This window comes from Lissotriton vulgaris, chromosome 8 (genome assembly GCF_964263255.1).
Source record: "Lissotriton vulgaris chromosome 8, aLisVul1.2, whole genome shotgun sequence".
NCBI lineage: Eukaryota > Metazoa > Chordata > Amphibia > Caudata > Salamandridae > Lissotriton > Lissotriton vulgaris.
Window position 1 is genome coordinate 735,890,305 of NC_141696.1, and position 21,724 is coordinate 735,912,028.

Here is a 21,724-nt window from a genome sequence, read left to right on the forward strand (position 1 = left end):
GGGATACAGTGGCAGCTTCACACTGGATTATAGTGTTGGACACAGGGATTACCATGGTACACCCCAAGCCTTAAGAGCCCAGGTTTAGTGGGGTCAAAGACTTTGCCACTTTGCTTTGCCATAGGTGTATAGGGTTGGCCTCTGGAACTTTTACTCCATTGGTTAGGGCATGCCCAGGTGTCATTCCCACCCACTACTTAGTGCCAAGAATAAATGTGGCACCTCTAGGCATCCATTTCTGGAACATTGTAGGACTTAAGAAAAAACAGAAGAGGACTGGACCTGCTCTCCTCTTGTACCCAGGACAAATATGTGGGCTCCAACCATCGTAAGACTGACTTCCTGTTCAAGCTACGGAGATACGACAAGCTACAAGAGGCCTTTTATGCACCAGCTGACCAGTGGCATTAGTTGGCCTCTGCTCTGCCCAACACTCTTAATCTAAGGGTGCCTCCCATGAGACCCATGGGGGCTTTAGAAGTGGTGGGTTCAGACTTAAAAGTCAAAGCCACAAGGTAACATCTCTGACTAAGATGGACCTGGTTGGTGAATTCAAACCGTGCTCCAATCTGGCCAGCCTCAAATTGGGCCTAGGACCCACTCTACTGCGACCAGTGACTATTATTGGCACTTGATTCTTTTTGAACTATTCCTACTTAATAATTTGTATCTCAGGTTCTCCTTATTGAATTTTTGTAATTTTGCGGATTAAAATGTACTCTATTTTTAGCATTTGGTTTGGGATTTTTATTTTTTTGCAATTTGACTTTATTACTGTTTTGGATTGCATACACATTTTACTCCTAGCCCTAAATTCAGCTGCATGCTCTGTGAAATAGCCACCAGGGGGTTGCGCTCAGGTTAGTAAAGTGATGGGCTGAACTCTGGTTAGTTTAGAGACTTTGAGGGTAAAGCCTGACAAGGAATGTGAATATTCCTTCAGTTGTGTAGTCACCCGTCCCAAATAAAAATCCAATTTCTTACACGTGATAAAGTAAAGTTATATATATATATATATTTATTTTATTTCATTCATATAACGCACAGCTCCTCGACTAAGGTATTTCCCGGTGCTAGGGATGAACTACAAAATGCAGTGGTTAGTAGGGAAGCTTTATATCGAGGAAAATTATGGATTACTTGTCATACAGAAACGTTTTCAGCCTCTTGTGGAATGGAAGGAGCTTGGAAATCTCCATCAAATAAGGGAATAAGGTTCCAAAGAGTGGCTGCCTAGGAAGAAATGAAGCAACACGCCCACTCGAGCTAGCTTGTTCCTGTGCCATAAACAGTCCTGCGAGTATTTAATTATTTAATACATAAAACTAGTCAACCCAGATATCATTCTCCTTAACTCGCATATCTTTAGCGGGAAATTCCAAGGGTGAGGCTCTGCCCTTATGTACGAGGAGTCCGAAGAACAATTTTTATACCATTAACCCCAAAATAGACCACAAAAGAAAAAGTGGTTCAGTATGGGACAGTATGCAAAGGAACCCATTGGATAAGGAGATCAGAGGTTGCGTCAATGCTGATCACCTACTGAACCTCATGGAGGGCAAGGCAGGTTTTACATCTGAGATTGCTGGGCACATGGCTTCTTCATTAGCCACAATTTGTAAAAGATGCTCAGAAGCATATCATTAAGCCCTCACAGTCACACCAGTACAGACTGTTAGACCTGCCAGGGCCATTAACTGAGATATGACAGAGGCGTTTAAAGCATCAACTAGCCTCACTCCTTTCGATATTTTATGAAGTTGGGCTGAGTGTAGCAACATTTTCATAAGTAATGCAGTCTGTGAGGTCTCAATGGAGAGAGAAAGAGCTCTCCTCACAAGGTGGAACCACAACTTGGAAATCTCTGCACATTAGAAGTGGGGTCAGTGGCCAAGTGGGGCCTTTCAGGGAATCCTTTGTTGCATTAAATGAGTAAATTGATATCAGCCTTTGTCCTGCTGGATAAAGCAAAGACTTCCATCATCAGGATATTCAGCCCAAAGACTCTAGCATGGTCTGATGAGGCCAGAAGTTCTTATCCTGGTGCTTTCCAACCCAACGGTATTAAAAGAAACTCAATGCCAAGCACAATGAACTATGGTAGGATAGAAGGTTCTTCGGAGTATCGTGCCATTAAGAGGAATAGGATGTGGCTAAGATATCAAGGAGCTTTTAAAGTGGCAGTCAAAGCCACAGAAGAACACTCGAGTAAGGAGTACCCCCATATTGTCATGTACAAATTGGGGTGAGGTTAGCAGAGTTGGTAAACAAGTGGTGAGAGTTGAGGGACACCTGGGTTCTCCATATGGTGGCAAGATTCCACATAAGTTTTATGGTAGTCCTCTTCTTTTTAGATTCAGGGAGCAACCTCTCAGAATAGGAGGTGGCAGCCATGCAGCTTATATCGGTAACGGTGCGTTCGTCCCTACATCAGTTTGTGTTTTTGAGCAATCTGTTCCTGGTGGAGTAGAGTGGCAAGGGTGACGGTCCAGTAGTCAATGTCTAGGAATTCAATTATTGGTTGGTTTACCGCTACTTCAGAATCGAAGGCATTTATCTCCTCATATATATTTTTCGACTTAGTGAATAGATGGTGTGTCTGTACCTCAAAGGCACCTATAAGATGGTCCCCATATTTCCACTTTAGAGGAGATTCAAGCAGTTCATCTGGAGGAGTATGTTTTCTAGTTCATAGCCCAACCTTTCAGCCTATCATCATCTCCTTGGTGCTATACTAATATTCCCAGATTAGTGATGGAATTCCTCAGAGGTAAGGGTGACTGAATGATTATCTACCTAGAGGACATTTGCTTGACGGAACAGTCCCCAAATCACTATTTCTCCATTTGGAGATGGTGGTGCTGTTGCTTTTGAGCGTGGGGTTGCTCATACATGGGGACAAACCAGAACTTTGCCCTCAGCAAACTGGGACATTCTTGTGTTTCATTGTGGACTCAGTCAGAGCAGGCCTTTGAGATTGCTTTTGTCATTCAGGCTATTTTTCCCAGGCTGCTGGTTAGATCTGGCATCCTTGCTGTGGTTTACCCTGACTTTTTTTCCTTCTGATCTCCTGTTTTGCCCACTTCATTCATGATAGCTTTTGTATTCTGGGCACTTTACCAATGCTAACCAGTGATAAGGTGATAAGGTGCATGTGCTCTATTCCTAAAACATAGTGAGCCTGCAGCACTGATTGTGCCAACTAATTAAGTGGCTCTTTAAAAATGTCTCAGGCCTGCCATTGCCGAGCCTGTGTGTGCAGTTTTAGACTTCCATTTCGACCTGGCAAGTTAACCCTCCTTCAACCCCCTTCCATTTTAATACATCTAAGTCACCACTAAGGTTGGCCCAAGACAGCCCTTTGGGCAGGGTGCAGTCTATTTAAAAAGTTGGGCATGTAGTTTTAATGTTTAGATGTCCAGGTAATGAAAAACTCAAATTATGTTCTCACTACTGCAAGGCCCATCTGTCCCATGGGCTAACATTGGTATTACCTCAAACTTTTCCAAGTGTAATTTCTAATTGGGACAATATAGATATTTCAATTTTGTTGTCTCTGGACTCACAATTTTAAATCACAAGGTGTAAAATGCCACTTTTTGAAAGTTGGTATTTTCTTACTTACATCATTCTGTGCCTCTACTGGCCTCTGAATACAAGACTGGGGGGGGGGGGGGGTGACAGCTGGGCTTTGTGCATTCCCTCTAGTCAGTAGCCACACACGAAGAGAGCTTAGGTGTGCCTGATGGGCCATTCACATCCTGATGGGCCATCACCATCCTGGTGGGCCATCCTGGGCAGGATGGGTAGGAGCAGCTGACAAACACCTGAATAGGCCTGTCCCCATACAAAGAGTTGCATACCCTCTGTAGTGAGTCTGAAGCCCAGGCAGGAAGGGCATGGACCATGTGCACTTCCAAGGCCTCCCTTTGAAGTCTCCCCCACTTCAAAGGCAGAATTGGGTATAAGTTCTGGACCCCAGACACCACCAACTGAGTACATTTCTGGACCTGAGGAAATTCTGCCAGGTAGGACTCCTCCTGTGGTGCTGAAAGGACTGTAACTCTGCTGGACTTTGCTGAACTCCTACTTTGCTGTGTCTGCCCTGCTTGCCTAGGAGTGAGAATGATTGGACTTGCATCTCTACATCCCCAGAACCAAAGTGACCCCAAGGGCTTTCTGGCTTGCCTCCTGTCCTGAAATCTCAGGGACATCAAAGACTTCCAGCAACCCGCTACAGCCTCTGGACTCTGCCAACTGGGATTCCTGCCCTGCTAAGCATTGCCAATCCAGTCCTGGGCCCCTGGAAGTGGCTTTCCTGGGGCTCACCAAACCACGCATCACCTTTGTTGCACCAGTCAGAACTGATGCATCTCCCCTTGAAGCCAACGCATCACCACTGCAGCAGAGGACAAAGCCATTGCATCACAGGCAACACCGCCTTCATCGTAAAGGGTTCACCAACAATGTAACCCTCACTGTGCAGATTGGAACAGACGCATCATCTACATCCAGCTGCATCGACATGGACGCATCGCTTCCTTAACTCCTCACATTGGGTCTTCGTCAACTACAACGCATTCAACTGTACTTTTATTGTGGAATTATGTTGGTCCCTGAATGAAAGCAACACTCCATCGCGGTCAGCCTGAAATTTTTGAATTACCTCGGTCATGCGCATCCAGATGTCCCATGTTGGCACTTTATCTATAAATATAGTACTTGAAAGCATAATCTTTAAAAATTCATAACTTTTGTTTTACTTCTTGGATTGATGTCATTTTGCTCTACGTTGTTAATTAAATTAAGCTCCATCTTACTAACCTGGTATGAATTGTTTTTCTGTGGTGCTTTTACTGTTTTAAGTGTTGCACAAATAGTTTACATACTGCCTCATAAGTGAAGCCTGGCTGCTATGTGCAAAGTTACCAGAGGGGGAGCACAGGTTAGTTTAGGGTGTGTATCTGACTTGGCCAGACTAGGATTGTGGTCACTTGCTAGAGTGCATACCTCGGCCAACTAGCGACCCAATTTCTAATGCTGCTGTACTATGGAGCTCTTCAGGGACACAGAATAGCAGGTACATTGTTTAGGTGTTTTGAAGATCCTATGGTGGTTGGACCAAATGGAGACCTGGAATGGCAATGAAGTCTTCAGATCAATCCCAGATCTGGTCACCTAATCAGTTGTTAGCCTCTGGAGATGGGGCCATTGTGGAAACTGCTCTGCTGGGGTAAAATGGCCTGGAAAGGAATTAAATCTTCTCATTAACTGTGTGGAACAACTGGCAGGATCCATTGCTGTCCAAAGCATGAACAAAGATAAGGTAAAATTCTGAGTACTGCTAAAGATGGAGATGGGAAACTTTTCAGTGATCAGATACAAAAATCATTTCAGAGTAACACAATCCAGCGTCATAGAGTTGACCAAGGACTCCTGCCTGCAGAACTAAATTGGTAGCAAGAGTATCTGCTGGTCCAGCAGAATGCATGAGAGATTAGCATGTACATCAAAGGATGCCTGCACATGGTGGATCAACCAAAGAGTTTTTCAGTCACTCATGGACAGATGTAGTATGCATCCGATACACCTGTTCGCAACCTGACTGGATCATTAACTTCCAAAGTACTTCAGATGGAGCCTGAATCTCAGCACTGTGGCAGTGGATACATTCTACAACAAGCATTGGCATAGCCAATAGTTCTCGCCTATGGCACCTTAGAGGTGTTTAGCCAGGGCTATTGGCAAAACGAGGAACACTTTGTCCTTGAAAATCAGAGTTTATACACGGAAATTAACAGAAAAAGTGGACAGTGAACAAGGAACTGGAAGAATAGTGGTAAGGAGAAGAATGGTGGGGCTGCTGTGCTTCCTGTCTGGGTAGCACAAGGGCACAAATGTTGCCGTGGCCCCAATATCCTGGCTGAAATACGTAACATAAAAAGTAAGTATAACCGATAACTTGCAGTTTTCGGTGTTAAAAAACAGAAACAGTATATTCCCTAAGGAATATGCATGAGAACAACCCCAAAGTGCAAGCGCTAATAATTAAGTGCCAATGTGCCCATTGGTAGACCCCGGCTGCAATTAAGCTCCCAGCAGGGGCCTGCGTTACGCCCCTGGGCATAGCAAGCCCCAAGAGCCTTGAGTACTACACATATAAACATTTTAGCCTTCTAATGACATTTTTAAATGGAAATGGCGCAATGTTGTTTGGAAAGTAAAATGGCTGCGTCCTCGGCGTGATTTATGCAAGAAGGTTTGTAAAGAGATTTAATTTACAAAACACAGTAGAAATGCGCCATATATGGGGAACATGCTAGCTTAAAACAGGTATTTTTTTTAAATGTGCTTCTACATGTATAGCCTCTTTATTTGTAGTCTTGCACAGGTGTGATGTATATGATGTAGCAGGTAAGTACTGGTACATCAGTGGTCCATGGGCAGCAGTCCAACACTGTAGAGGGACGTTCCTTGCTTTATACACCTATCTGTGGCACTGTTTGCACGAAGTTCTTGTGGGGCTTGCCAGAGACCTGAAAAAGAAAGGGGATCACTGCCTCGCTCAAAAACAATCTCCTGCTGCAGTGGGGAGAGGTGGAAGAGGCAGCGGGTGGCATGTGGAATTTGTGGCTCGGGGGAGAGCACGACGGCAAGGATACCTGGAGTCAGAAACGAGAAACGTGAAATTGCCGTGGAGATAATGGCCCGAGGACTTATCGCTCAATGACCTCCATCTGGTGGGGAAAATCGGCGGCTCATCCAGCCGTTCATCTCTCCGAGGTCGGCAACTTAGGTGTAATTTGATGGGATAATTGTAACGCTTGTTATTTACCATGCAAACAAATGGCGATACGTGGTATGAAGCGCTACTTAACAATTTTAGTAGTGAAATGATCGACCCAAACATGCATACAGGTTCCAAAATGAGGAGTGCGCCTTGAGAAGAATGACAGTCATGACAGGGCTGATCACTTCAGATGCTACTAATATTATTAACTTAAGATACTGAAAGTTTGTTTCTTTTTTAAAGTTCTCTGACTCACATGACCTCACTTTTAAAAGTTTGGTTAATTTGTCCCTGGGGCTCTGGTGAAAACACTCAGCTGCTTTAATGGAACCAGACAACACCCCAGCATTACCTCTCCACGTACCTTTGGACGACGGCTGTGTTTTTGGACCCTTTTAGCAGTTTTATATAGAGCGAGCTCGACCCGAATGTATTGGAGCACTTTATATAAGCACCAGTTAAATTACCCAAGAACACATTCATTTTTGGTAGACACAGGAGGGATTGAGTGATTTGCCCAGAATCACAGGATGTTGAGCAGACGCAGAGACTCGAACCTGCCTTACACTGCTGCTGTTTAAGCGGAACTAGCTCATACTGGTGCAAGCATCCTCTTACTTTAGTTAAGAATCACACGTCTGTGACTGATAAAGTTTTCTAATGCTCAATGCCATGTGTGCACCGGTAGACCCCAGCTCAAATTAAGCCCCCGGCAGGGGCCAACGCTACACCCCTGTGTCGAGCTAGCCCCATTTACACCTAAATGCAGGTTGATCTCTGGGACGGAGGAGGCTGCTGGGGAGAGGGGGGAGGGGGGGGGGGGGGGGGGTTTGGGCGCCAAGGGCGGGGTGCTCGTCACAGATCTCTGCTCTTCACAAGCCATTTTCTTTAAAATGCCCATAAACAGCTTTCTTAATAGGTGTTATAGGGTGGTGTGCCTTGGTGCACAAAGTAATTGTAATCGTAGAGCTGCTCCGCTTAATGGCATATTATTCAGCTGGCCGCTTAAAAAAAATAAAAAGATATTGGATCAGTTTCATTAAAATAATGTAGGAATGCTTCAGAAGACTTCACGAAAGACTGCATGCGCTGGTACAATGTGTTGTATGGTGTCCTATAATCTTATTTAGTATGACAAACAAGATCTTGATACTTGGTGCTCTCTCCCATCGAAATTCGGTCCCGCAGTTCTCCTCCTGTGAAATCCGCTTCTCTCCTTTGCTCTGGTTGAGAACGGTTGGGGGAGGGGAGTAGCTAGGCAAGTTCTAAAGACAAACAGCAGACAAGAACATGTGCATTGCTATGTTTAGGGAAGCTAGAATCTGTATGCTTTTATGTGCACACAGCTAGCATGACGACTGTCGCATTGGTTTTAAGCCTCAAGCGGTCCCACCATGTTTGTGAAGCTAAATAAACACCCCAGCAGCCCAAAATTAAATGTCGAAATCCGTGATCAATGCTCCAACAGAGCCCGACTGAAAGCTTATAGTTTTAAGAGAACCTGGTAATCTGTTGTCCACCTCAATTGGCACAGAGCCATGAGCCCTCTTTTTGCTTTTAAAAATATGCCGCAGGCACCGACCTTTACTTTAAACGTGTTATATAGAGAGACGCCGCTTGAATCGGCCACATCAGTTTTAAAGTGCTCACGCTACAAGTGTCTTTACTGGCTTGCTTGACAAGAAGAAAGCAATGAGTACTAAATCTCAGGAAAAATAAACCAGTGGACACCATGAAAAAAAAAAAGCGCGGCCGCGAAAGTGAAGGCGCCCGCGCTGTGTTAATTGGTAACATGATCCAGGAATGCAGCTGGCAGCCTGCGCGCCACTGCTCGCTCCAGAGACCCAAAACCCATGGGAGTGAACATTTAGACAAAAGGCGGGACCTGCACCGATCTTTGGCCATTTGTGTGCTTAAGTTTGGAGTGCTCACAAGAAGCCTCCCATAGACTCGACCTAAAAATGAGAGTAGGAACATAATCATGTATTTTGCCATAATTACGAGAGTGACAGATCAGGTGCCAAGACAGTTGGTGAATGTGAGACGTCTGACATCAACACTGAAATCTAAAATCTACTTTGAGGACTGGATGGGAACTTTCTTGGGATTCTCCAATCCTTGCCGCACAATGTCTGAGCCTTATGACAGAGCTTCTGGTTCAACACCATCAGCTGATCTGGCACAGCAAGGGTGCTGCAGCTGATGGCGTGGAGTGTTACAGGAGATGCTGTGAGGTCCCAGGATTAGATTTCCAGGCTGCATAATTCTTACTATAAATCAGGTTCAACAATATAGTCAAAAGATTATTTTTTAAATCTCCGTCTATCATCTCTGCACATGGCGTATGGAATGGATTTGGCTCTTAAGGGGACCGGGACAGTCTAGATCTTAAGTGTTTTCATTGGAAATGCCCACTTCAATTTTGCAAGTGTTAATAACCCCTGGTCAATCAATCTAGCACTAGCCATGGAGTGCGTGCAACTGGAAGTAGAAAAGTGGGATAGTAACACGATTAACTACTAGTGTATCAAAACCGCAAAAAGGAAACAACTGCACCAGTGGTCACGCGAACTGGATATGGAATAGCTCCTAGCTACATCCCCACGAGATTTGAAACGCACCACAACTGAGCGCTCCAGCCAAACTCCATCTCCACCAAGCTTTGGGCAAATACGCCCCAAGACTTTTTCTGTCAGCAAGATTAGTCCCAATCAGGGAAATTAATCCATTTTGGAAAGCATTTGAGACAATAACCACCTACAGGCTGTGCAATTATGGAAGAGAATCTTTAGCACATCTAGTGCTGTGCTGCCCTGCTCTTACATGCCTGGCAAACCTTATTGAGGCCTATATTTATACAACATGGGACTCGCTCAGCCAAGGAGGCCGTTTCACTTCTATATTCCTCATGAACACTGACTGAAATGGCCACATTTGGGCAATAAATGTTTCCAATTCGCAATCATCTAACAAACAAAATCATCCAACTGCCATAGCAGTCAAACTATTTATTTCCCTGCATGAGCAGTGTCTCATTGCGTGGCACATTTAATCATATTCAATATTACAATAATCTGTTGTCCTGGATAAACATATGGCATCTCTCAGAGGCTGATCTATACACCAAATCATGATATAGTATTAGCACTCTAAGCGCCACACATTGTTTGGTACTGCAGCTTGTATTTTGACGTTATGCCACCGTGCGGTCAAGCACTGAGTCACCACTTCTTGAATTGGTCAGCGCCACCTGAAATACACTAGAGTAGTCTATATACCCTTACACCAGGCCGATAATATCGTGCAACGAGCCGGACGCCTCAATTCCAGCTGCTGTGCACTCTTCCCGGAATTATTCTCTTGTACTTTAAATTGATGTCCCAGTACAACCATGTTGGCGCCAAAAATCCAACATCCCTGCACCCCCAAACCTGCACTTTGACTTTATGTCCCTATTCACAGGGTAGTGTTGTGCCTATCCTAGCATTCTTGCACTTTATCTGGACTTGCACTTTCCACTTTAATGTCATGCCCCATCACAAGGCAACGTCGTGCCCGTCTCTCCCGCATCAAGTCACTCCCTTACTTAGAATGCTAGAGCACTCTATACACCCCTCACATCCAGCGTGTATCTCTAGAACGTTCCCCCACTTTTAAATGCCTCTCTTCTCAGATCCCCTTATTCCCTACGAAGCGCCATCATACACACATGCCGCCTCCTGTGCACTTCCAAGCCGGAAAAATCCCTTTAATAGTCAGTAAAATACTAAATAAGCACTGTTTTATTATGATTCAATCTTATTTTAAATGGTTTAGCTAAATGCGCATGTACTGAAAGTTTGAGACTGTTTATGCTTTCTAACGATTTTAAGTAATCACACAATAATGTTGTCATTGTCAGTTCGATTTAGGCTTACAGTTCCATGAATGCATTTAGATCGGCAGGCTCCGGGGGAAGTGCCCTAGAGGACTATGTGCCCTAGAGGACTATGTACCCCATGTTGTGTACATTTTGGAGATGTTTGTGACTTTCTAACTTGTCAAAAGCAAGATACTCCCAAAGTAGTCACATTTTGACTCAATCTCCAAGCCAAGAAACAATTGTTTAGACATTATTGGCCAAGCAGGACATGTTGCTTTGCCTCTGTTGAATGTAAGGGCGCTGGATAATGTGGGTGGAGTGTTTACCCTAGATGGGGTCACTTGTGATTTCGAGAAGACTATACTTGTACAATCTCCTAACCAGACTTGCAGGGGTGCCCTAATTTGTGTGTTGTACAAAGCATTAAGACATATGGACGTATGACTAATTTCATGTGTCACACTTCAGTGGGACAACTATTGATCGCCACCAGGAAGCCGTTTGAGGTGATTTCCTCACCCTTCTATCATGCACTGGGTGATGGAGGCGGTTGGCATTGATGCTTTAGTTAAAAAGCCCACTCTGCAACAGGTCTATGGCATAAAAGTCAATTCGGTAGGGAAACCGCTTAGAAGACAAACACATCAGACTGGTCACCATTCCAGTTTGAAACAGTATATATTTTAAGCCAGTGCATGGTGTGGCTTTGCGGGTGGTCGTCAAACTATAAACCTGCATAATCCTTGCCTCCAGCCCTCACACACAATGTAAAACTTCCTGGGGAGCATGATGGAAAATTGCAGAGCTAGTAAGGGTTCTGAGGCAAAGGATTATCCCACTCAACAACATATGCAACTTAGTTACTATATGGTGATGGAGGAGTTTTGGCATTTTAGTGTATGCATTTCAAATATTGCTGCTACACTGGTGCAGGTATTTAGCTATTCCTTTGCCCCACTACAATGTATCTTTGAGAAAACATTATCCGATATGTGGTTTTATTTGCCCTTAATAGCTTCGGACCAGAAAACGGAGTTAAGACTGGGAGTTTTAATGACAGAATTCAGTGTCACACGAGGAAAGTGAATGAAGTTCAGATTATGTCCTAGTTGTTGAGGACTCAGATTTGTTTTCTCGGTTACGTCACTTCCTTTGTTGTCCTGGGAAATGGAGTTTGTGGTGGGTTTGAAGCTTTGTTAGAGAAGCTGAGCTATAAAAACTAACAAAAGCGATGTATAATCCTCATTTCCAAGACCTTAATAAAAATGAAATTCTTCATCATGCAAGCTAGGAAATTTCACATTCATCTGGGGGCATATTATGAGAAGGGCGCCCGTACAGTCTGGCTTATGGTGCACCTTTAACAAGGTGCTCTTGGCTCAGGCAGGGACAGAGTACCCTATAACCATCAATGTGTTACCTTCATGGTAGTTGTGAACTCACACGTGCCCAGGGGATAGCGTACTAGTTAAATACAGAGTGCCTATTTGAAGCAGCCGCTAATTATATCAATCTTTTCTATCTCAACTTCCTGATGACCTAGATGATCAGAACAATAAGTGGGCGACAAAATTTGGAGTACCTATTATTGATTTAAAATATCCACTTGTATTAGCTAGGTCGGTTCTGGTATCATGCACCCTTCGATCTCAAAGCTATATGGCTATGTTCAATCTTTATTATACACCTGCAAAACTTGTTAGATGGGGGGTGGTCTGTGGGGGTAAAGGGTCGTTTTGTGCAAGATGTAAATTTCCTTCTGCAGATTCTGTTCATATGTTTTACAGCTGTCCAGAGTTATCTCTCTTTATTAACCAAATTGAAACTTTTCTCATGCAGATTACTCAAATTTCTGTTAAAATATCTGCTGAAATGGTTATTACTGGCTATGAATACTCTACGGCCTTGGAAAAAACAAGACATTCGCAAGCCTTTCTTTTTATCGCTATGGCCATGGTTAGACTTTGTGTTACGTCACTCTGGATAAATCCTGAACCTCCTACTTTTTGTCACTGGAAAGCCAGGATGTTGGCCTTGTATAAACTTGAGACTTCAGTTCAGCCTTTCAGAGGAAAGAGAAGATGCCTAATCGCATCTAAGAACTGGGCACCATTTGAAAAATGGGTTGTAAATTAGTTAATTAATTGTGATTATTTTTTCACTATATTTGTTATGCTTATATAATTTCTTTTTCTATGTATGTACCTTGTTGATGTATGCTTTGATGGTCTACCTTTTCCCACCACCACGGGATAAAAGGGGGAAAAAACTTTTTTTTTAAAAATTTCAAAAAAAAGGAAATTTCACATTCATCTGGGGGCGTATTATGAGAAGGGCGCCCGTACAGTCTGGCTTATGGTGCACCTTTAACAAGGTGCTCTTGGCTCAGACAGGGACAGAGTACCCTATAACCATCAATGTGTTACCTTCATGGTAGTTGTGAACTCACACGTGCCCAGGGGATAGCGTACTAGTTAAATACAGAGTGCCTATTTGAAGCAGCCGCTAATTATTGCACTGTGCAGGGTGGTCACACGTCCAAACTCCAAAGGGGGAACAGAGATCCCCCGCAGGCGGTTGAGGTCAGTAACTGCACCCTTCTGTGGGAAGGGGGCGGGGGGGTGATGAACCTCCACTAGACGGTGGACCTAAGGGAATTCAGACAACAAACTGGGCACCATCTTTTTGTTGCGCAGTCAATGATCCTCCTGGCAGTCTCTTTGCTTCTGCACCTCCATTCCCTAGTACGGCACACGTACATAGGCAAAGTGATTCCCTACTTTGCGTGGGGCTGCACCTGCACCCATTGCTATATGTGTGCCAGCGCTGTCAGTATTACAGAAAGCGCCTCCCATGCGTCTGCAACCTTTCTGTAATAAAACAGTGTCACGCTGCACAGAAAATGAATAATTGTATTGATTACTGTGATTTTAATAATCAGCTACTTAATCTCACAAATGTATTGACATGCCTATAAGGAATATTTGATTTAGACCTAGCCAAATTAGGTTTAGGACCACTGTTTTTTGTACCTAGATGCACCCGGGTCCACGACCAGTATTGGGTAAACCCATTTTTTGAAATGGGCACAGAATACGGGGAAACAAGCCAGTTATGTCTCCCGGGAACTGTATGTAATAAAACTCCTGGTGTCCTTGTGCTTATTAGCACATGCAAGTACACTCTTACTGGGCCCAGCATTGCCATGAAGAAACTTGTTTAATAGATTAGACCATCATAACTCTCCCTACATCGGTGCAACCATATTGTCTCTTATCCTAATAAGGAGTTAAAAGTTCGGCAAATACACGTAATTAAAAAAAAAAGGAAGAAAAAAAGATTCATTACACACATGAATAATCATATTTTGAAGCTTAACTAAATAAAAACGTGTGTTGTGTGCCCTCTGAAAAACAGCATGTGCATTTTCTAAGGCATTTTCTAAGAATGAAAGGAAATGTTGTGCATTGGCGTATTATGATTCCAATGGTGTTACAACCTAGTATAGACATTTCCTGCCTTTACAATGTTCAGTATCTCATGCTATTAACTGGTCTTTATACAACGCTTCTCTGCCATTTCTTAGCAAAGTAAAAATTAGTTGTAACTATTATCATATTTAATAGTATTCAGTGCACCAACCTCAGAAGGACCGAAGGCTCACTCAGCTTTGCCGGAATGTATCGTCATGGCCTGCAGATCACCACGCGGTCACCAATGAGCATTCACCTCATTGAGCCATCCTGGTGTATTATTCACTGATTGATCGCCATCTCTGAAAAATAAAAAATAAATTTTTGAGAACCAACCTCCATTGCAGTATCTTAAGGAATCGGGGTCAGAATACAGAGAACGTTTTAGAGGAGCAGATTACGCTAATATCGATTGAACACTAGTCACTGTTAATGCATTACATATGTACTGGTCACCACTCGGGCGGGATTGGTTTAACTTAAATCCTTCAAGTAAGACTCATTTGCTCAGATTTGCTTAGGAAACAAAATCTGCACCAACTCCTTCCACCATCACATCACTGTAATCAGAAAACTCGTGTGCACCGATTGAGATGCTGAGCACGTGAGCTCCTCTAATGTACCAGCAAGGCACCTGGTTAATGTCAGAAGAGCAATATATTCATGCAGGTGTTCCTACAAATCCAGCTAAGTGGTCACAATTTAATAATGATGTTCTGCCTTTGGCTATGGTTGCTCTTTTGAGCCAGTGCTCAACAATAAATGCTGAAGCTTTACAAATGATCTTAATGTCAGAGCAATTGCTTGCATTTTGTATGCCATTGCCGAGTACTAGTGCTATAGACCAGTGATTCTCAATATTGATCTAAATCTGTGATCCAAAAATGATCATGTTAAGCCCAAGATTTAAAACCCTTAAACAGCAGCAAAAGTTAAAAGTGCTTACATATGTTTACTGTAAATTCAAAACTGTTTCTATGACCAATAACATTAAAAATCTATACACAGGCACATAATATAACATTTTATGAGAGGTGGACTTTCATAAACAAAACAAAAAAGAGAGGAATCGTGTGTTCTTCTACCAAGCTGCAGACATATCACAGACTGATGCAGTCAAATAAAATGCCAAATATTAGACTAGTGGAGAGGATTGAGGTATGTTCACCTTTGGTTAATCGCACAGATTAAAAAAGCCTAAATCAGTATAGTGTACAATATCGTAGGACTGAGGAGTTGTGCAAAAGTATGAAGTGATGGGCCATCAGCTCTGCACAACCATGGTCAGTAAAAGTTCAAAGATGACAGTGCAAGCCTACAGAGGGTTCCTCATTCAATTTCCATAAGCATGTTCTACTGCCCAGAAATGTATTAACGGGCTCTAGACTGTCAGCTATGTAGAGAGCTGAGCCTCAACATGTTTCAGGCACCACTAAGCAGAAACGGGATGATAGAACACTTCTGATGCTCATCTCCTTGCACTCAGACCTTGATGACAGTTTCCGTAGGAAGGCAGGAGCTACATGCACAAGAAAGGCATCACAGAGTGCTAGACTCTCTAGGCTGCCTGGTTACTACCACCACTGACAGCATTTGTACAAAGAACTATCAGTATATGCAACATCAGCAGCTGTTACTGCATTATCTTACTGAGGAAGCTGTACACCTAGGCACATGTTAGACTGTATCTTGCAGTGCACTGTTACATTGTGGACATGCTTGGTGCCAAAACATTTGAGATTTTACCTTTGTAGCTTTACACATAACATTAGAAAAGAGTGTGTAGAAAGACTTTGTGAAAACGTTTTTATGTCCCCACAATACTCCATTAGATGTGGTTACCTGCTAAATAGGTTCAGGCAGATTACTCAAGTGTACTCTACTGAAGCACCAATCCAGCAAGGTGCAATCTGCCACTGGTTAAATGACTGGCAACCTGCAATCAGCATTTTTCACTCCAAAAAACAAAAATAAACAAACATCATTGAGTTGCCTAATCAAGTATATTCACCCATCATTAGACGGCTATTTGTGAGGACACCATATAGTCATTAATTCTATTTCAAACTAAACCCACGAATCTTCTGATTAAGCTAGATCCTTAAAGACTCCAAAGGAAAATGGAATATTCAGTCCAACAGGCCGATTGAAAATATACTTTATGATTTGTGCACAATTGATACAACCCATTTCTTCATTAATAACACTAATCCATCAACATTTTTAGACAAACTATGAAGCCGCCTAAGGTTGTTCACATTAAAGACAATCAGTTTGCTTTCCTTGCTTATTATTTAAAAGTGCTTGTAAGTGTTCTTCTTAATATGTATTGTTCTGAGGCAGAGTCATCAGAAAATAAATATACATCTTGAATAGTAACCCAATGTCGAGTATCAGACTCATATTCTACACCAAGTTAATATACTGATTCCTCATATGGTAGAGATATGCAGCCAGTGGCCAATTCTGGGAAATAGGATATATAAAGTGGTGTTTAAGAGAAATTAAACGCGAGGGTTCACCTGAAAAGGAGCTTATGTGCATTTTGGGAGTTTTCGGATGCTCAATGAAGGAACAGGATGCAAACCCATAATCATAATCCAACTTCTTGAGAAAGGCAACCATCAAGTGTGGAGACACAAGGCAGTAAAGAGTAAACTTGGGTAACGGTGGGTCAGATAGTCGCTAAGCGAAACATCGCAAGGATGTGGATGGCACAAGGGACACCAACAGTAGCTGAATGGAAGGACATGGATTGGTGCATGTTTAGGGGAAAAAACAGTGTATGTATCCAGAGGGCACCCATGAAAATGTAAACAAATATAGGGTAAATGGAATGAATACAGAGGGAACATATGTGTTCCGCCCTCCTTTCCCCCACCACCTTCCCTTCATGGGTCAGAGGTTTTAGAACATATGGTCAGTCCGACCAATTGATGTACCCATCACCGAGTGAAAGCTATATGTCCCAAACCAGGATTGTTGTAGATTTATGGCACGAAATGTGTGATGTTATTATTGGTATTACGCGGTTATCAATAAAAAGATATATTTTAAAAAGGTGTGAAGAGAACACATAAGCAGACAGTACGTTATGAAGTAATACGAAAATAGGATTCACAAAGTGGTTATAGGCCAGCCAGGGTAATGATAGCAACTAGGGAAGGCCTCAAGGTAAAGATATGGGCAGTAGTTTATGAACATACAATTAATTTCAATTTTGTGGACCACCAATTGCCAAAGAGTTTGGACAAGTTGGATTCACCCACACATCTGGGAAGTACCAAAATTAGATTCTGGTCCCAGCACCAGGTGAACAGGAGGAACTTTTAAAGAATTCTTCATTTACAATTCAACATCAGGATTCTAAGGAAATGTCATTGCAGCAATTATCAGGCAGGTAAAATGTTTTAAAGTGCGCACTGCAGTCATGTCTATTCTAATTAGTGATTTTAAGCATTCATAGGACATGGCACATTCCTAAAGTCCATTTTTATAGCTAATTGTGATATTTCTAAATGAATAATCTTGGCAATAAACCTTTAAATTCTTTGTTAAGGAAGCAACATTATTGGTTCGAACTTTGCTCCGAAGGAAGCCATCTCTACTTCTTAATATTGTGTATGAAAAAGAGCATACGTTTTAATGTGTGCGTGTTTGTATTTCACATGCTACTGCGAGCCAGATCAAACAAACAAAAGCTACTAGCTGCTGTGCTATCTGTGACTTAAACCAGATGACACCCGTCCCAATATGGGAAAACTTCTAGCAACTCTTGTTCAAGTTAATCAAAAGTAAAATCCATCATTGCATTTCATTTAAGTAACTGTGATATGTGGTGAGGAAGACCTGATTTCAAGAATGTGATTTATTCCTAAACAAAATGCTTAAAAAAAAAAAAAATCAAGTTAGGATATTGAAAGATGTAAATCTTTGATCTAATTTGAACAGTCTTTATGGCCTGCACCTCGTGTTTAGCCCTTAGCATATGAATTTAAAGCTACTTTACCAGTACTTTGACAGAAGAACGTAACACCCAAATTGAATTAAACATCCAACAATTGATAGTAACACTAAAGAACACGTTTGCCTTCTTCTTTAACTGAACAGGACTGGCCTTTCACGTACCATCGTAGCGCGGGCCAATACAATTCCACAAAACACTTCCCATCCTGAATCAAGACTTAGGATCAGCATAACGTTTCAGGATTAACATGTAGAACAATGTACCCGCTTGTTAGGAGGGAAGGTCCCCTTCACTCACATGTCAGGAATCCAATGGCAGACTCCTTTCTTCATCAATGATACCCATTTTACCATTCCACACTCATCACCACATTGAAATACCCTTTCCTCATGTCCACCTGCTGCTTTATAGTAGAGAGATTGCCACTCAACCACTTCAGAAGGCATAGAGGAGTGTACCCGTCTGTTTAGCTGGTGCCTGGAAATTCTTCCTCAGGGAAATGGTGGAACTCCAGGTTAGGTTGTTATTAATGAGTTTAACTCCGAGACAAAGATCTCATCTTTAGTAACCCAAGAGTAGCTCAACTGCAACTACCCTCTCTTTCCTCCCAACAAGTGAGCACTCCTTCCAACAGATTGCTTCGTATTACTCAAAGTCTTTCAGCACACACTCACCAGCCAATCAAAACTTTGTCAGCACATAATGCAAATACCCATACCACCAGTGTTCTCTCTTTAAGTAATTGACCACCAGGTAACTAGGATGTAAGGTGTACACTTGTTAAAAATTTCACTTTCTATGAACATGGTCCACAACATAACTAGAACGTGATTAGACATTACTTTTAACTCATTAACTTTAAAGAAAAGTGAAAAGATAAAAAAACTTAAGCTATGTCACATAAGCACCTATTTGAGATGTAGCATATTCACTCTAGCATCTACGTCAGAAATTTCTAGAGTGTTTCCAATAGATGGATTACGTCCATTTAAGTGCAGCTATTTTATATTGAGACATCAATACATTGTGTAAATATATACATATACACACACACACACACACACCTATTCTATACTACTATACTACTATACTATTACTATTACTATTACTATACTATTATAAAGAGAGAACACAAACCTTTTGGCAAGGTAAACTCGGGAACCACAGCGCCAATCCACACACCCAATACATTGTTGTAATCCTCAGGGTGTGCAGATGTACATAGGCTATAGAAAATTTAAAAAAAAGTAAAATTTAAAATATAACAAAAAAAAAGTAGTGCCCTGAAAGTAGCGCCGGCCGCGACGCTGCGCTGGCCGCGACGTACGTGATGACGAGAAGGAGCGGCGGTGAAGTGAGGAGCGCGGGGAGGAGCGGCAGCTCAGGTGCGTCATGACGAGGAGGAGCGGCGATGAAGTGAGGAGCGGCGGCCCTGGGACACAGGAAATGTCGGGGCGGGAGGGGGCCGGTGCGGGAGGTTGGCCCTGAACAAATGCGGCTGATGTAAGGCTCAGGCGGCAGCATTTCAGGCTTGCGTGCACTCCCGCCCCGGCCCCCACCCGCCACAACATTGTCCGGGACATATATATATATATATATCACCAACCGTCAGCTACAGTAAGTAACTACACGAACGGCCACTCCAATCTTGCTGTTGAAATTTCTTTAATGGTGACAGCTTAGCATTACGCGTTTCGCCTCTACTAAGGCTTAATCATATGCAGCTAAATCAAATGCAGGATGGGCTCGTTAACTTTTTAAACACAACGTAACTTTAGACATTGAAGAGGGACTAGTGCCCAACAGGTGGAATTTAAAGTGGCAGTGAGGTGTTCTTAATTCATTTTCACACACAGTGTCAGTCAGTACTGTTCAATTAATTCCGGACAAGTTCCGTGAGAATAGGTATTCTCATCATACCTGTGTGCTGGCACTGTGTTAAAGTTAATGTTTGTTCCCAATATGTTCATCGGACCACTGGTCCCAGAATGCACCCTCACTGTTCCTCTTTAGCCGGCTAAGTCTTTCAATGCAGATCATGGCAAAGTTATTCCTTCGGATTTACCGGCAGCCAGTTTCCAAATGAGCCTTTATAGGAAAGATTCCATGTGTGGCGTGTGTCTCCCGGCAGCCGCTTCGTCCAAGATTAACTCCGCTACCATCCAGGTTCTTATCGGGTCTTTCAGTCCTCCGCTAAAACAATCCTCAGCAAGACAGGTGCAGAGAAAGTTTTGATCGCCGACTCTGGCTGCTTGTGCGTGTTTGTCTTCTTCAGTCGAGGTGGGCCCTGAAGAGGCCACTTCCATTCTCCTTTAGTAGTCTCCCACTTTTCCACAGCCGGATGGCGCTTCTTAACTGGGTTCTCTCCAACGTCACAAAACCCTGACAGTGAAGCGCCTCTCCAAGCGAGTCGGGCCGTTCAACCAAGGTGTGTCAGATATATATATATATACATACACACACACACTAAATACATAAAATTTACAAATAATTTGCATTCGCCATATGCTTGTTGAGCAGAGTCCTGCCCACCACTCAGTCCCTGAACAATGCGATTTTCAATTTGTGCATACTCCTTTAGATCTTCCTCTGATTGAAGCAGTTATCGATAATAATGGGGGACAACTGAGTGATTCTTTTTTATTTAAATTGAACTAAATAATCTTCGATGGTTAATTAAAACCGAATCAAATATCAAATTTAACTACAATAAATCTAACATAATACAATTAAAATGAATTCCTGATCAACATGAGCCAATGTCAAATCATTATTAAAAATATATCATTAATTATGGTAAAACAACTACTATGGGTATATAGTCTACTTTTTAAAATAATAATTATTTCAATTTAGCATGTACCCTTTTCTAATCAGTCTTCTGATTCAATTTAGATGATATTGTTTCTGCACTTTACAAAACTACTTAGCATATGGCAATCATTACAGTTAACATACAGCTCAATTACGTGTTTGTAAGATCGAAGGCCAAGTCTATGTATTGATAGCAACAATTATAATTTTTTATGATAATTTACAGCAACAAAAATAGGACAACAGCAAATCACATGTGCAACACTTTCAGATTCGGAGCTACAGAAGCAACAAGCGGGATCGGTTCTCTTTTATTTTTAAGTTGAATGAATGTCACCTATGTCACACAAACCAATCGAAGTCGAACATAGTGTATGTTGGTTTCCCAATATATAGCCAGTGCTGACAGATCTGGGCTTTGTTGGTGTCAACTAATATTGGTAAGGCACCTGGTAATGATTGATTGGCAGTTGAATTTTGTCATCTGTAAGTGGACCAAATGAGCGCTCCTCAGCTAAGATGTATAGGGTAAGCTAAGACGGTGAACTCCACTCACAGAGTTTCTGCATTACACAAAACTCAGCTCTACTTAGTGGAGCGCAGTTTTTTCCCTCGCCCTGCTCCCTAATGTCAAGTTGGCAAGCAAGAGCAAGGAAAATCAACTCCTGGTGAGATTTCTCAATGCGGGCAGTCGGACTTCTCAATGCAGGCGGTCGCGGGTGATCACGACTGCTCAGGTTGAGATGCGTTCCCTTCACGTTGAGAAAGTTGTAGTTGGAGTAGAAAATCTACTAGAGCAGCAGTAAAGAAGCAGCACC

General features: G+C 42.5%; 1 protein-coding gene across 17 annotated transcripts in view; it reads right to left on the bottom strand.

The window, feature by feature from the left end:
* MBNL2 (muscleblind like splicing regulator 2) overlaps positions 1-21,724 on the bottom strand; it is a 658,937-nt gene that overhangs the window by 522,728 nt on the left and 114,485 nt on the right. For all 17 annotated transcript variants that reach the window (XM_086934635.1, XM_086934638.1, XM_086934636.1 and 14 more), the window contains exon 2: positions 14,295-14,427. The gene's annotated coding sequence lies outside the window, so the exon portion shown is untranslated. The remainder of the gene's footprint in view (positions 1-14,294; positions 14,428-21,724) is intronic.